The following is a 16,881-nucleotide window of genomic DNA, read 5'->3' as shown; positions in this document are numbered from 1 at the left end:
GTCATGAGAAAAGAGATGGATGGGAAAAGTGACCTAATGAGTTCTTGTTTGTGGAAACTGCTAAGAGAAGTATAAAATACATGGGAGTATGTCAGTTATTACAGAAACTTTGAAAAGTATTTCAGGGCACTTTATATTTTTTAAAACTCTTAGTGATAAAAGATATTGATAATTACAGTAGGTCACTTAGCATCGAGGCAGTAGCAGATTAGGCATTGTGTTACAGCTCACAAGTTCAGAATTCTAATCAGCTGGTCAGTCCATTGGGTCTACAGCCCATGACAACTTGAGAACACATGCTTGGCGTAATAACTCATGGAGACAAATGTAGAAAGTCAAAGTTGTAAAAGTGGCATAGGAATGCTTTCTAGTAATGATGGACACAGTTTATTTGCCTTTTGAGCATTTTTCCTTCGTGAAATTTCCTCTCATTTGGTGCCTGTTTTTTTCTTTCAGTAATTGTTATTTTCTTTCTATATTTAATCATCATGTTAACCTATATTGAGCCTAGAAACTGGGCCTGAGAACAAGTTGGTTGTGAGAAAAGCTATATTCTGTCTCTGTCTTACAGTGATCTCAGAATTAAGTTTTTGGAAAAGAATTTGAGTTTTAAATGTTTTTTGAGTTTTTAAGTGTACTTTTGAGTTTTAAATATATTCATTAATATGTAGGTACATATAAGTGTATCTATAGGTATGTATGTATCTGGTAAGTGAAACCAGTCATTGAGAGGAATGATCATTAAGTATGAAGTAGGATTAATTTTATTCATTTACTGCCAGTTTAGATCTGAAACCTTTTTTGTCTTTGGTCTGTGTAGTTTTTTTCCCTGGGATCAACAAGTGTGTTTGTAATAGCTTACCAAAACATCCTGAATACAGTATATGTTGCCAGTAGTGAGCATTTGAGTTAAAAAATAGAATAATAGCTTCCATTAACTTTTTTTCCTCATTTACCCAACTGTACCACTGATAAAGTCCTAGTAGGTGGATAGAAGTCTTTATTCAATTTTATTTTGTCTGTGTTCCTAAAACATTGTTTCTGCTTTCTGAGCAGGTTGTTTTGATAAAATGTCATACTTTAGCTTGACAAATATTTTTTAAAATTAAGCAATTTTATAGCAGGTTGTGTAGTTTTTTTTTTTTTCCAATTAATAAATTGTCTTACTTTACAGTAGCCAGAGTGGTCAGGAAGTAAAGTTTTGTAGTTTTAGAATTAGCATAGCAGGTGTATTGTGTGTGTCCTATGTTTTCTTTATTTCAGTCTGTATTCAGGGTCTATAAAAGTTGCTTCTCTTGGGTGAATGGAATTGCAAAAAGTTTAGAAGTGTGTTTTATTTTAACAAACGGGGGAGTTAGAAGTGGACCCTAAATGGCCTCTTTGGGGTTGATTTAAAGAATTACACAATTTTGAAAATCATGTCCCTGCCTCACTTGTAAAAGGTGGGCTCCTTTTGACTGCTGTTACACTTGTGCAGGAGCCTGTCTGGTTCGTGGTAAGTTAGCTACTTTGCAGAGAGATGCTGCCACCGACCCCTCCCCCTCCGTTTCTTTTGCTCTCCCCTCTTCTTTATTATCTTTGAAGTTTCATCCGTGCCTATGCCATTCCCTGTCTGCTGTTTATCACTCCTTCCAAAGCAACCACCATCTTATTCTATTTCTGTTAAAAACAGAACATTATTTCAATGATTAGTTTTTAAACACAGAGACTTGTTATCATAGACCTCAAAGCTTGACAGTTTGTGAACCTCTGCATTTTGGTCCCTCAGCCAGGAATTGGACAGTAACTTAAAATCACTTTCAAAGTAACAGAAAATTTGTGAAACATTTCATATCTGGACTAAGGGAGAGAATAGAAGACCTTTTTACCTCAAAAGTTGCTATATTATTTTCCAGTAGGAGGTGAACTGGGATCCTAGAGAGTGAAGGGGTAGCCTTGATACTTAACCAAGATAAAAGAAATAGGAAGCATTAATTTGTTAGATTGCCCTCTTTAGTCCTGTGGACCTAATTGGAGAAGAAAATGGAGAAGTTGGTGTTGCTTATTCTGAAAGTATTTTGATTTATTAGTAGAGAGAGGGCTAGTAGAATATCTTTAGTTTGTAAAATACAAAATATGGCTAATGATACCTTGTTATTAGGCATTGTTTTCATTTCATTGTTGGTAATTACACAATAACAGAGCCTTTCCTTTCCAGATTTCTCCTGTGATTTTTGAACTGTTAACTGAATTGTTTCGGTAAGAAAAGTAAAACTTGGAGATTTTAGTTGTGGTTACATGTAATGGCTATGTTGGATTTAAATTCAGTAGCTTCTAAGGTCTGTACCAGGCATTTCATCCATTTTTCAGTTACACATAGAGAAAAACATATTTGAGACAAGAGCCTTAAATTTATAGGATTTCTAAAAACTTCTTTTTATGGAAACATAAAACATACACAGAAGTAGAGTGAATATTAGCAAACCCTACATACCTGTTAACCCAACTTTAACAATTATCAACATTTGCCAAACTTTACATATAAGAAAAATAATTTTACATTTTTAGAACATGTATTACAAATAGATATGTTGGTATACTCAAATGAAAAGTGTGTGTGCTAGAATATTAACTCTTTACATACATTGTAAATTTAATACTGGTAATCATCTTTTAGGATAATGTTGTTTTCATTTGTTTTTTAACTTACTGAAGATTTCTGAACCACCATCAACTTAATAGAGAACCATATCTACTGGAAAGATTTTAGTTTTCTTCTCTGTCTTTTGAAACTTAAGATGATTGGTTTTGAATTTATTGTTCTTAAGAGTTGCATTTAATTTTATGAGCACTTCCTGTCTGCAGCTTTTGTGTGGACCACCAGAAATGGTTATTTCTAGTGTATGTTGGTCAATATTTGTCAGCTTATAGTGGAAAATCGCCAAGTCTTGTTCTGCACTTTCTCTTGCATATTCTATTTGTACTTCACCCAAATGTATGTGTTGATTGACTAGGGAATATACACTATAACTGTGAAATAGTTTATTTAGGAGGGAATTTTGACTCCCTGCTATCTCTGGACCCGGTAACAGTTTTTAAGAACTTAGAACTTAAGTTACTGTTCATTTCTCTTCGGAGGAGTAGCAAGTTGTGCGTGTCTGCAGTTGTGGGTCCTGTTTGTTACCAGTTACTACAAGGTGATGGTAGGCTTATTTCTAGATTTCCTTGCTTTTATTAGTTTAAATTAGACCCATAGGGGTAATTATTCCACCCCAATGCATGAGGAAGCAGTCATTGGTGGTTGTGCATCTAAACCCATGTACAATGCATTGGAAAGATAACTTTCAACATTATGATGCTGTTTGGCATATTTAGTTTAGTGCCAGGAGTGCACTTATTTAACAGGACTCTTAATAAGCTCCCACTACACCAAAGATATCTTTTAAAAAATTATACTTAAGAAGACTTTGTAGTATTCCCCAGTAGAGTTCATCTAGAGGCGCAAAACCTTTCTAAAATAAAACTTATTCCTTTAACCGGTATTCATTTAAGTGGGTTTCTCTGTACTTGGTTTCCATGGAAATAGCGAATAGCTAACGTTATTTATAAGGTGGAAGTAAAATAGGGTGCCTAATGGGACCCCATGCTGCTCTGATGAAGAGACTTAGGAAAAAAAATCCATGCTCATGGGATTTTTTTTTTTTTAAACAAGGTTAATGGAAGCCCTGATTTCAGTCTTCTGTAACAGAAAATATTTTTGGTTTTAAAGGCTAGCTTTAATATCAGGCAAACTTCTTTTTTGGTATGTATTGCTTTCACTTTCAAGTTTTAGGACCACTTACTTATCAGTATGATTGAGACTTTATGCTTCAGAGTCATGTTTCCTTGTGGTTTTTGTTTCAGAAGTTAAAATCCCCAGCATATTGTAGCTGTTTCAATTTCTCATTGACATTTCAGAGTACAAATAAAAAGCTAAATGTTCATTAATGATAGCAGTAATGATAAAGAATCAATATGTTGGACTACATAGTTTTTTTTTTTTTTTTTTTTTTTAACTGTGGATGTTACGGAACCATTTAGTTTTCAGGCCTTAAGTCAGGGTTCTTTTTCATTTGTGTTGTGGAGCTAAACCTATGAAGTCAGAAAAAGATCTTAATTTTTCTTTGGAGGATAGAAATGGGGAAAATCTTAATTTCTCCTTCTTTATAAAATGGATTGTTGCCAAAGCCTTTCTAATTGAAATAAATGTTAATTCTGTTAGTAACTGTGGATTAGGAATAAACCTTGGCTTTTTCCTCACTGCTCCGGTAAGGCCTACTCTTAGTTTTTGTAGGCCTTCAGCAAAGCCTTGAGGGTCTTTTTAAGCCCTTTTGTGTGAAAGAATATCACTCCCTTTGTGTGTGTGTTTGTGCTTGGGATGTGTGTGTGAGTGCATGTGTGTGTCTCACTAATTTTTCTGTAGCCTGAAACACACCTGCTCATTTTTCAGCCTGGTGAGTACAGCAGTGAAGTGAGAAGTGAGGCTGTATGAGACACAATAAGGTGCTGTAATTTTTATTTAGTTAGTTTTGGTTGTCTTTGGCAGCTTGTGATTGTTATCTGTCTGTCTGGAAGTGCTTTGTGATTATTCCAGGCTGTCAGTGCAGCAGGAGTTTTCTTCTGTGCTTTAAAGGCCAGGATTGCAGGGCACTTAGGGCTCCATCGGGGGAGGAGTTTTTGTTTTGTGTGTGTGTGTTTCTTTGGACAAGCTTCTCCTACAGTTGGGCTTCTGTGCTCTCATGTAAAAAATTCTAGTTGTTTTAATCCTGTTGAATTTTTGTGTGAGATATTTTATCTCCAGCAATTCACTAGTTGTTTTTTTTTTCCCCCACCTGTGCATATTGGTTCTGTTTTATAAAATTTCCCTTATGCAGTAATTGTTCTTTTAGTTTAGCTTTTTCTTGTATATTTTTAAGATCAAGTGTTTACTAGTGACCTTCTTTAGTGGCTTTTATTTGAATGATCTCTGTTCTTTAGAGACATAGGAATTTGGGTCTATTATCCCATCCCTGAGAGAACAAGTCCCAGTAGTTGCAGTTAGTGCCACAGAAAGGGTTTTCACAGATTCGGTGCTGGGCGCTGATCCTCCTCCTTGCTTGACACCCAGAACTCCCATTAGCATTAACAGGAGGCACTTGCTTAAATCCCAGTACACCAAGATGAATCCAAACTCCTCTGTAATGCTTTATAGATACCTCAGTTGTTTTTTGTTGATGATGGCTAGAGTTTTGGTCCTGAGGTTAACTGATTATTAAAATAAGAGTTTGAGTTGTCTTGGGATATGGGGTGATTTACTAAGTCTGATCTGTAATTAAGAAGGTTATGTTATGATGATTAGACTCAGAAAACATTCACAACTTTGTGTACTGTGGAAGCTTGTGAATAAGGATTTTTGTACTTTATAGCATGATGAAGCAAGAATTCTCCTTTCCATTGATTTTTTTGTCATATTTTACTACAAAATATATGATTTTGCAAGTTTTTGTACATATTCTAAGAATTCAAGTAACTTTTTAAAAAATTTGTAAGCCTTAACACATTTACTCTATAGAGTTTTACATCTCTTGTCAGCTAATGTTGCTCACATTTTTCAAGCATATAGAAGCTAATAATGTGCACTGTCTTAGAGCGTGGACATTGCAATTACTGGTCAAGTATTAGATAATCACTGTTTACTCTGCCTATCTGAATTGTGGATTTTTATTACTTTATTTATGCACAGTGTAATGGAAGGATTCCTAGATGGAGAGCAGTAAATCTGGGTTTTAAGATTGGGCTTTGCCTCTTATAATCTTTATAGCTTGTGGCTAGACATCTAGATTTTTTGGACCACTGTTCCCCTTGAAATGAAGGTATGGATCTGTTGCTCTAGGGTGTCCATTCTAGCTTTAGGCTATTTGAAGGCCTACTTTCCTAGGTCTTGAAGGTAATAGAGATGCATAAGGCAATGGTTCCTAATCCTGGCTATGCATCAGAATCTTTTAGAGGAACTTAAAAAAAAATACAGATATCTGGGCTCCAAATCAGACATAATGAATTCAGAATCTTTAAGGGTAGAGCATGTGAATCTATACCTTTTTTGAAGTTTTAGAGTTACCTTGATATAAGTTTGAGAACTGCTTGTGCAGGATATTATTTCTGTTCTACACATGTGTGTGTGGGGGGGGTGTGTGTGTGTATAGTTAGGGAAATGAGACATGTAAGTTATAGTGTGAGATAGTACATGGTTAAATTTTAAGATGAATGAGAAAGATGATAAACATTTTGAGAATTAAAAGAATGGAGAACTGGGAGTTGGGAAGGCTGTTAATCAATGAGTCTTCATCTGGGTCCTAATGGTTGAGTAAGACTTGGATAGGCAGAGAGAAGGTAAAAAAAAAAAGGGTATTCTTGGTGTAAGAAAGAACGTCCCTAAAGTGAACATTTGGGGAGGGGGACAATTCTGATGAATGTTTTAATCTTTGTTTTAGTATTCTACTCTTGCAGCTGATATAGGTTTCCTGACATTTGAGGACGTGAACTGTTGAAAGTATTTGATGGGAGAGAGTGTTCCAGAAGAGCCCTGAGAAGAGAACTTGTTAGGAGTTTTTGAAATACAGGAAAGAGGCCAGGGTAGCTGGAGTAGATTGAGGAATGGGGAGAGGGAAGAAGATGAGGTCTAAGAATAACAGAGGCCCAAATCACTAGAGTCTTGTGGCCATTGTAGAGGACTTCAGCTTTTTCTCTGAGCATGATGAGAAGCCATTGGAGGATTTTGAGCAGAGGAGTAACTAGATCTGTCTTTTAAAAAGGCTACTGAGAGAATAGACTTTGGAGGACAAAGATGGAAGTGGGGAGGCCAGCCAGTTAGGAGGCTATTGCAATAATGTAGGTGAAAGATGATGGTGATTTGGACCAATGAGGTGGTAGTAGAGTTGAGACAAGTGGTCACAGTCCCATGTATTTTGAAGGCAGAGGCAAGAAGGTCAGTTATTGGACTGGATGTAGGATGTGGGAAGGAGGAGTCAGTGATGACTTTAAGATTTTGTCCTGAAAGGATGGAGTTTCTGTTTATTGAAATGAGGATGACTCTGGGGAGGAAGTTGGGGGATAGGTAGTCAAGAGTTTAGTTTTAGATTTGTTGAGCTTGAGAAGCCAATTTGACAGGTGTCGAATGGGCAGTTTGATAGGTAGGTTTGGAAATCAAGGGACAGGTCTGGGCAGAGAGATAAATTTTGGAGTCACCAGTGTACAGATCCTTTTATAGCTATGAGACTGGATGAGTTTACCTAATGGGAAGAGTTCCAAGAACTGAGCCTTGGGGGAGTTCAATATTTGAGGTCTTGAGAGATGAGGAAGAACTAGCAGAAGAAACCCAGAAGAGTGCCTAGAGAGATTAGGAAGAAAATCAAATGTGACTGGTGTCCTGGCAGTCAAGGGAAGAAAGGATTTCATGAAGGAAGGGATGATCAACTGGGTCAGATAATACTGTATGAACAGGGAAATGCGGGCTGAGACTTAACTGTTGGATTTAGCAACAGAGAGGTCACTGTTCTAACAAGACTGAAGGAGGTAAAAGCCCTAATGGAGTGGGTTCAATAGAGAATGAAAGGAGAGGAACTGGGGACAGTGACTTTGGTCAACTCTTTCAGGGAGTTTTGCTACAAGTGGCCATGCAGATAATAACTCCAGAAGAATATGGAGTTATGGAAGGCTATTTTTTTTAGATAAAAGAAGCAAAATGATCCAGTAGTGAAGGAAAGTTTGATGCTTCAGGAAAAAGAGGGGAGAGGGATGCCCTTGAGAGGGTGAGATTAAGAGGGCTTGGGGCAAGAAGGATGATTATGATATTGGGCCGCACCTAAAGGACTAAATCTCCTTTAGCAGGATTCTGCTTTTTCATCTGAGCATTTATTTGCATTTAAATTTATTTCAAACTTACACTCTTGGTTAGAAGTTAGGAAAGACAGATAAAAAGCAGTAACACTTACTGTATATGAAATTAGTGTATCAGCTTGGTGTAGTAGAAGAGAAGAGATTGAATCTTCTGTGTAAGGTGACATTTTAAAGTGTCTTTGAATGACAATTATCTGTGCTATTCTAGTCCCTTATCAAAATTTATGATTGAGCACAGACTATAAACTTAATCGTTCAAAATTTGTAATGGGGTGGATTTTAGCCTAATTTAAGACATAATCTAGTGCTGAACTTTTCCTCTGCAAAGTTTGTTTTTGGTTTATGTATATTCTTCATACACGAAGGTTTTAGATGTTTTACAAAAGACATTTACAAAGTAGTTATTAATCACCTTAGATTTATTGATGATATTTAAAAATTTTACAACCATATCAGAAATCTGAATGATTCATTTCTTTATTGGCTGTAATTAAAGCAGCTTCAATACCTGTGAAGTTCCAGAGAGGAGGTGGAACAATCTTTAGTTTGCAAAAAATCATGTGAAGTTATGTTAACAAGATAGTATTCATCTGTAAAAGTAAAAATAATTACTCCAATTCATGTGTGTTGAATGTATTTTTCAGGAACAAATCAATTTTAAAAATTTAAGCAAATAAGGCTAAAACTTTCAACTACTTTAGTTGCAAGTGTCAAACGTATGTGAGAAATTAAGTGGACTTTACAATCAACCTAACCTGAGGAAGTCAAACTTGCTTTTAAGACTTATACACATTTTGCATATGGATAGTGTAAAAAGTACAAGTTATATGTAAATATTTTTGCTGCTAACTAATATTTATTAAATTACAGAGATAAATTACTTGCTTTTCTTTTTTTTAAATCAATATCCCAATGGTAGTCAATTAATAATCAGTCTTCAGAAGGAACACTTTGGGTAGTTCTAATGCAGTGTTTAAGAATCACTCGTCTAAAAATAATTTACTCTTTTTGGGTATCTGAACCTCTGCGAATCTTATTTAAGTTGTGGATCTTCTTCCCAAAATACTCTTAACATTCAGAATTTAGCATATAGCATTGTGGAGTTGGCAAACCCCTCTGAAGCCTATTCATGGGGATCCCTTAGGCATAAAGGATCTCAAGTGTTAAAACCAGCCCTAGAGAGCTTACTTACGTGATTTTTCTTTAAAATTTTATATGAAGGTTTTTCCCCAAAATATTTGGTCAGTATTTATCCTAGTTTCTTAAGAGAATAACTGCTGAAGCTGGGTAAGAGAAAGTATGATCTAGTAGAAAGGCCAGCTTAGTCAAAGGAATCTCAGAGTTTGTAGACTTTTCTCTCGCTTGATACCAGCTAGCTGTGTGACCTTCAGGGGAGTCACTTAACTTCTCAGACTTTGATTTCCAATGTGTTTTCTGCAGTCCGTGCAAGCAGTGTTATGAGTAGTTTTGTGATATCATGGTACAATTCCTTATCAATTAGGAGTTGACTCTGCTATTTATTTTTTAGAGAAAATACCCCAGAGATAAGGTGCATCCATTGCCTTTTTTACTGAATATGATTTTCAAAAGAGTTTATTTGACTGTACCTTCTCAAATGCCATTTGTGTAAAAGTTGAAATCCCAATCCCATCCTGACCACTTTGAGTCTCAACATATTTTATACATTCTGAGTATAAGCTATTGTTACGTATTGCAGTTACAATTCTCCAGTTCTGTGGATTGCTTTTTCATTCTCTTAAGAGAATGGTGGGGTGTTTTTTTTTTTTTTGATGAACAGAGGTTCCTAATTTTAATTTGATGCAATTTATCTATCTTTTCCTTTTCACTATATTTTAAAATGGCAATCTTTTATTTCCTAATCAGCTGTTTTTATCCAGAGTCACTCATTTAACAAATAATGCTGTGGGAGATTGATGCATAAGATTATCCCCAGCATGAAAGAGCTAACAAGAGATGCCCCAATGGGGAAAATAAGCCTGCAACTGAGAGTTAAGGGTCCACTCAGTCAATTCATTCATTTAACAAATATCTACTGACCATTTACTTTGTTTTTGGTCACACCACTTGGCTTGTGGAATCTTAGTTCTCCAACCAGGAATTGAACCTGGGCACAGCAGTGAAAGTGCCCAGTCATGACCAGTGGACCTCTAGGGAGTTCTCTCTAAGGAGCCTTTACTATTTGCCTGGTACTGTCTTTGAGTGGTACAGAATCATATAGGTATCTGTACTGTTAAGAATCCACTTTTTAAAATTGATATAGAGCATCATATTAGTTCTAGGTATACAACATAATGGTTTGATATGGGTGTGTATTGTGAGATGATTACCACAGTAAGTGGTAATCACCATCATCACACATAGTTAGATTTTTTTTTTTCCTAGTGAGAATCCACTTTTTTGGTAGGGGGAGGCCATACCTTGTGGCATGTGAGATCTTCGTTCTCGAAGCAGAGACTGAACCCATGATCCTTGCAGTGGAAGCACAGAGTCCTAACCATTGAACCACCGGGGAATTCCCAAGAATCTACTTTTTAATAACCACATCATTCTACAGACCATTTTATAGATTTTTCTTTTGGTTGGTAATTATTCTAATTGTGATGATTAAAATTGCCGTTTATATGCACTTTAGAACTCTAAAAGAGTGCTGTTGCTAAAAGAAAGGCAGGGTAAACCAGCAAGTTGAATTTCTTTTGGAAATGAATGTTAACTGCATGAATTGAGGCCCTTTAAAATTATTTTATTATATTTTGGATATGACTGTGCATGATTAAATAAAAATTTGTGGTTTAGATGAAGATTTTTTAAAATATCCCTTAAACAAATGAGAATTTACATCACACTATTGGAGTGACATCAGTGGACAAATGTACTATGTTTAAGGCATAGAATGAAAAAAAAAAAAAGGCATAGAATGATATAGATTTAGAGCATGGTATGTTGAGGTTAAATAATTTAATACTAAAATACTAAGGAAAAAGTTTTATTTTTTGTTCACTAATGTTTTTAACTAGAAAAGTTTGGGGCAAGGACAAGTTAAAAATAAATAAACAATATAGCTTGACGTGAGTTTTCTGACCTTGAAATCAACTTAATGGAGTTTAGATAATCTTAAAAAACCACAATTGATAAAAGCATCACTGAGCATAGATTGGGATCCCAAAACCTTGATTTTTTTTTTTTTTTTCCTGGCTCTATCACTGATATGGCATAGGGAAAGTCACTTTAGTGTTATGTGGTTCACAGTTTAAACTGGTAGGACTTTAAGAATGTGAATGAAAAGTTTAATTGAAATTATGACTACATATAAGATGCTTGAATTTTAAAGCCTTATATAAGATAGGTCCATTTCAAGATTAACTGAAAAAAAGTAGATCAAGCTAAGGGCCAATGATGTTAGCCTAATTTGTAAAAAAAAAAAAAAAAAAAAAAGCAGCAAACAGTGAAGGTCATTTGTTGGGGATGTGGGTGTATTTCTGCATTTCTGTGTCTCTTAGGAAAGGGAGACTATCAACTACTTTTTCTTGTCTTGAAAAGGCTGTGGAAAAGTGGAAAAAAAAAACTGGAAAATTAGATATCTAATTGCCTTTGAATTCTTCTCTTGTAAAAATGAAACTACCTGTCTCTTTCCTTATTTTTTTCTTTTGTGTTTTAAAGCTTTGGAGATTCTTATGTGTTTTGATTTTTTCCTCATTAAAATGAGATAGAAATCTTTAAGTTATCAACTTTTGATAACTTGTCATAAATCTGTGTTTGTAGTCTAATTCCATTTTCCCTTCTTCTCTTATAGGGAGCAAGAGAACTGAAGGAGAGCCAGTTTCCCCAAAATTGGTAAGTACTTTTTCAAGTAGGCACACTGTGCCTGATGCTGGTTGGATGATAATTCAAATATTCAGTGATTTTTTTCCTTTTTCTGCAAAAACGCTGTCTCCCAGAAATGAGAAAGGCTTCGCAGTTTGTACTGAGTGAAAGTGAATTTTTGTCTAATTTCACATAACCATATCTCAAATGCATTTGTGTTTCTAATAATACTGCTAGGCTTGCATGTTCCTACATTCGATAACCTCTTAAAATGTAAAGGTCCCCTTTGCGAAAAATGTCCTTAATGCAGTGGTTAGGGCTGAAAATTCAAAACCCAGGAAATTCAAAAGTTAAGGTTCCCATTGTGTCTTGTATTACTTAATACACTGTTTAATTTGATGGCCTTAGTATATGTGCAAAAAGGCTAAATTAATGTAACTATGGGAACCTTAACTTTGAAATTTGGGGCCTCTTAACATTTATGTTATTAAATTTAATGTTGGATTGGCCTCATGTCTGATACTACATTTTCAGTGTATGTTTTGTATAATTCTTGAAGAGGAAAATGTTTTTAAAATGAGAGAAATGTAGCAGTGTGGGTCATATAGGCAAACATGTTTTTTCCCTAGTATCAGTTTTAATGTCTGCTTTAACAGCTTATAAATCATCACACTTAATCATTTATTTGAGTGTATAATTCAGGTTACACAGGGCATTCCAGTGTCTGAAGACCAAACAAATATTAACCTTATTTCAAGAGTATGTATTATGATAAAAAATTAAATTCAAACAAGATAACTAGAGTAGGGTAGTCCCCTATTGCAAGGTACTTTTCTTAAAAAAAATTCTCTCTCTCAAATGGTAATTCATTTAGTGGGTGGAGTAGATATTTAGTTGAGGCTTCTTTCATACCTTAATGGTCATTGAGGTATCTCTTACCTTTTAGGTAATGAGCTTTAAACGTGAAAGGGAGACATTTGAACCAGTTAATCTTACATTATACTACCTTTTTATCCTACTTGCCTTTCTGTCATAGAACCATTAAAAATAAATAATCAAGACCCCATAGCCCTTTAGTTTGAGATGCAGTGGAATCATAAATTTCTTAAAGAAGAAGGAATGTTAAGGGCCTTCTCTTTGAACCTTTTACCAGGTGTGGCAGTTTCTTCTCTTATATCCTTGACATATTGTTATTCAGATATATCCCTGATGTTTTGAATTCTACATTTTAAAAAATGTAGCTCATATTTTCTGTAATGTGTTCTGAGGAACTGTAATTTCCACAGAAATTAATAAATATTATTGAGGTGGGGTGGGAGTGGGGAAGATGTTCTGTGGTCAAATAATTTGGAAAATGCTGCTTTAAACAAAGTTAAACAGGTTTCTTTACTGCAGGACTTCTCAGAACCTTTAATATGCTAATGTGCATTGTGAATCTCCAAGAGGGGGATATGATATGCAGCATTCTTGAATACTTCTATTGACAGGGAGCCCACTACCTCATAAGGTAACCCATTCCTTTTTTGTACAGCTCTAATCCTTAGCTCTTCCTTAAATCGATCTGAAATCTCTCTCCCATAACTTCCACTTCTGTTAAGTACTTATTAGTTATACCAAGACCACCGTCCTCACTTATGTTCTCCTTTGTGTAGTAAAATATTTATCATTAAAAAACATTCTGATAAATATGGCAACCATTTCTTAAAATCTTGACCTCATTGTCACTATGCTCATATATGACTCTTCAGTCTCCTTCATTTTGAATTTCTGTGCATTTTGAATTTGCTTCAATGTTCTTGTTGTTGGGTATAGTTGGGAAGAGTTTAGTAGACACACTTCATTTCTGTAAAGAAAAGTAGCAACTAGAAGAGTGTATGTATGTCTGCCAGGCCTGGAGCCAGGAAGCTGAGGTAGAAACTATATCTTAGAATGAACACTGGTGGTAGGGGGTGGGACAGGACACTCACCGCAGCAGACCTGTGCAGAAGCGGGGGCTGTGGGGAAACCCTGACTTGACCAAAAATACCACGCCCTTGTGCTCGAATGGTATGACTTGTGCAGGTATTCCTTGTTTTTTTTTTTTTTTTTTCTTTTCCCTTTTTAACAAGGATCTGGCCCCCTTCCACCCAAAAAACCAAAGGAAAGATGCATATTTTATACTCAAAGGCATTCATATTTTCAGATACCATTAATTGAATTGTGTGTTTGTGTGTGTGTGTGTGTGTAAATTTAGTGGTTAAGAAGCATCAGTCTTACTAGCTCAGGTTTGTCAGCACCTGTAATACCAGTACTTGAGCATAGTAACCTTGCCAGATTCAGAGTGTAGCCTCCAACATCAAGTTGTTTGTGCAGTAGCATTTCCTGTTGACCTGTGGAGTATCGCCAAAGAAATACCACCATGAAAACAAGAAAACAAACATTATATATATATTTTAATGTCATCTTATTGATTCATGTTAGTAAATGTTAGTTTTCATAAGTTATTAAATTTTTCACATTTGTGATCATTTTTAGCACTGTTAGTTAAAAGTTAAAGATATGTTTTATCTCCTAGCATATTAGATACATAGTAATCAATAAGTATTCAGTACAAATTGAAACCTGATATTTTAGTAATGCTTTCCTGGTGGCTCAGGTGGTAAAGAATCTGCCTGCAATGTGGGAGATCCAGGTTCTATCCCTGAGTTGTGAAGATCCCCTGGAGAAGGGAATGGCTACCCACTCCAGTATTCTTGCTTGGGGAATTCCGTGGACAGAGGTGCTATTTCAGTATTGTAGTAATTTAATTTTAGTATTTTAGTAATAGGCATGTGACAAGTAAGGATACATAGATCTACAAGTCTCTACTTTTTCATATTTTAAAAAATTAATTGAACCTACTTGAAACACTATTTTGAGAGTATAGATCAAAAGTGGAGTCTAACACCAAGTAGGTACATGGTATAGAGAACCCTGAGCTGTTCATTTTTAAGGAATTCAGTCTGGGGGCACAATGTATTACAGACTTAGTGTAGTTAAGTAAACTTGGTTGATGCAATGAGTTTTGATTGGGAAAAGATTTATATCAATTCAAGAACAGAGCAGTAATTTTGGTAATAAATTCAGAGTTGTAGTATTACTGCATTATTAGAATCATTATGAAAGATCTAGCAGTCATACATCTCCAAGCAGAACTGTAACCAGGAAAATGGTTAGAATCCCTTTCTTAGAGAAGTTGGAAATAAGAAAGCTCACACTCTTTTCAGAAATATACTGTGTTGAGAAGTTTATACAAAAGTCTGTGTATATGAGGAAGAGTTAAGTATGTTAAGAAAAGCATAGAACTTTACAGTTTACAAATGGCTTTTCATATAACTTCACCTAATTTAAACCTCGTAATAGTTTTGTGAAACAGATGATTCTGTTCCCCTTTTTCTGATTTATAAGCAAACAAACCTAAAGCTGAGAGTGGTTACACAGTGAATAAGTGGAATCAGGTTTTTTTTTTTTTTTTTTTTTGAGACAGTGAATGTTCTTTTCAGACACTACGTTTGCCCTTTTTAGTGTGTGAGATTTGGTTATTTTGTTTGTTTGCTTGTTTGTTTGGTTTGTGGAGTTTTTATTTATGTTTTTTGTTATTTGAAGGTGGGAGGCCATTAGGTATCCCAGTGGTTTGACACATACTGTCTTGAATATAGTGAATGCTGGTATTTTGTGCTAAGCACTTGCCTTCTCTGGTGGTAGTACTTAGAATTGATGGGTGGCAAAAGGCTTTGTACCTCAGTAAATTGTTTTGTAAGTCTCTTCATATTTACCTTGTAGCAGCAGATTTGTTATTTATAATTTATCAGAGTTGGTCAAAATATGATAAACCATCTTTTTTATAAATTTTGCCTTCTTTATAATACTTTATATTACCTCCTATATTACTTTATAATACTATAAACTGCCCCCAAATGGTCATCACATGATGGCTGCATGCATTGTGTAAGCCCCAAAAATATTTTTTAAAAGGACTCAACATGTGCTTGCATTGTTTTTGTAGGCTATGAATATATATGTATATTACCTGTTCTTTCAGGCAGAGATCAGTCTCTTAAAAATGCTATTCAGAAACAGGCTTTTGTGAAAAAGAAAGATATTATCTGAATCTTCTAATCCTTCATATATTTTCCTATAAAAAGTCAATACCGTTTTTAACCCTTCAGTTTTATCTTGAAATAAAATGAGTAATTGGCCTTTAGAGTCCTTGCCAAATAAAATTTCGTGCCTTTGTGTGTCTCTAATAAGCAGACAACAATCTGATGAAGGAAGTAAAAGCTGTCAGCTCCTCATTAACTTGAGTTGCAGGCTTCTTATCCTGTGAGGCACTCTTTGACATTTAGAGCCTCCAGGTTAAACCCTGGCTTTACTTACTCTGTTCCTGAACGTTTTGTTTCATCAGTATAAATTTTTCTGATGTTTTATCTAGCAATTCTAAGTTAATTTTTTGTTATCTAAAAATAAGTACATATTTTCCATGGAAAATTTTGGAAATATTGATACTCTGAAAAGAAAGTAAATAACCCTCAGTGCTACCACTCAGATATAACTAATAGCAAATTATAAAAGTGCCACCTGATGCAAACTCTAGACAGCTCAGAGTATTATTAATTTTTACAGGTCTTTGTCAGTTTGACTGACAAAAATGTGTCTTCTTAAATTTACATTTCCATGACTCTCTTGAAGATAGATTTTTTTTTTCATGTTGATCGTTCTTACTTCTTCTTCTGTGAATTGCTTTTTCATAGCTTTTGAAAAATTAATTTGTAATTAATCTGTAAGCACTCTGTAACTGTACATATTAGGTTAACTCTTTGTTTGTGTATATTGTGAATTCTTCATGTCTTTAAGTTCCTGTTTATTTCTAGAGCTTATGAGTTGAGTTGAGCTATGATGTTATATGTAACTACTAGTAAAATAAAGTGGCTTTTCTGTCTTTGAAAATACCCTTCAAGGTGATTTTAATTTAATGAAAATGATAAGGAATCATTTTTAGACATGTTTTCTGATAGCCTTAAAACTAAGTACTCTTTTCAGGAAGACCTCTAATACATAAATCAGGAATTTGAGTAGGGAGATTATTTTAACATTTAAAATTACAGTGAGTGCATAGTTTTAACATTTGCTTTAGTATATAAACCTACG

At 34.9% G+C, this 16,881-nt stretch overlaps 1 protein-coding gene across 24 annotated transcripts in view; it reads left to right on the top strand.

Moving 5' to 3' along the window:
- The window catches only part of PHF21A (PHD finger protein 21A), a 193,578-nt gene that overhangs the window by 16,769 nt on the left and 159,928 nt on the right, over nt 1–16,881 (top strand). For 16 of the 24 annotated variants that reach the window (XM_043910511.1, XM_043910535.1, XM_043910484.1 and 13 more), the window contains 2 exons: nt 11,705–11,745; nt 13,111–13,222. The gene's annotated coding sequence lies outside the window, so the exon portion shown is untranslated. Of the gene's footprint in view, nt 1–2,197; nt 2,239–11,704; nt 11,746–13,110; nt 13,223–16,881 lie in introns of all 24 variants that reach the window. The other 8 variants (XM_043910519.1, XM_043910429.1, XM_043910457.1 and 5 more) reach the window with 3 other exon arrangements.

The sequence above is a fragment of the Cervus elaphus genome, chromosome 1 (genome assembly GCF_910594005.1).
Source record: "Cervus elaphus chromosome 1, mCerEla1.1, whole genome shotgun sequence".
NCBI classification, from domain to species: domain Eukaryota; kingdom Metazoa; phylum Chordata; class Mammalia; order Artiodactyla; family Cervidae; genus Cervus; species Cervus elaphus.
This window is presented reverse-complemented; position numbering and strand designations above follow the sequence as displayed.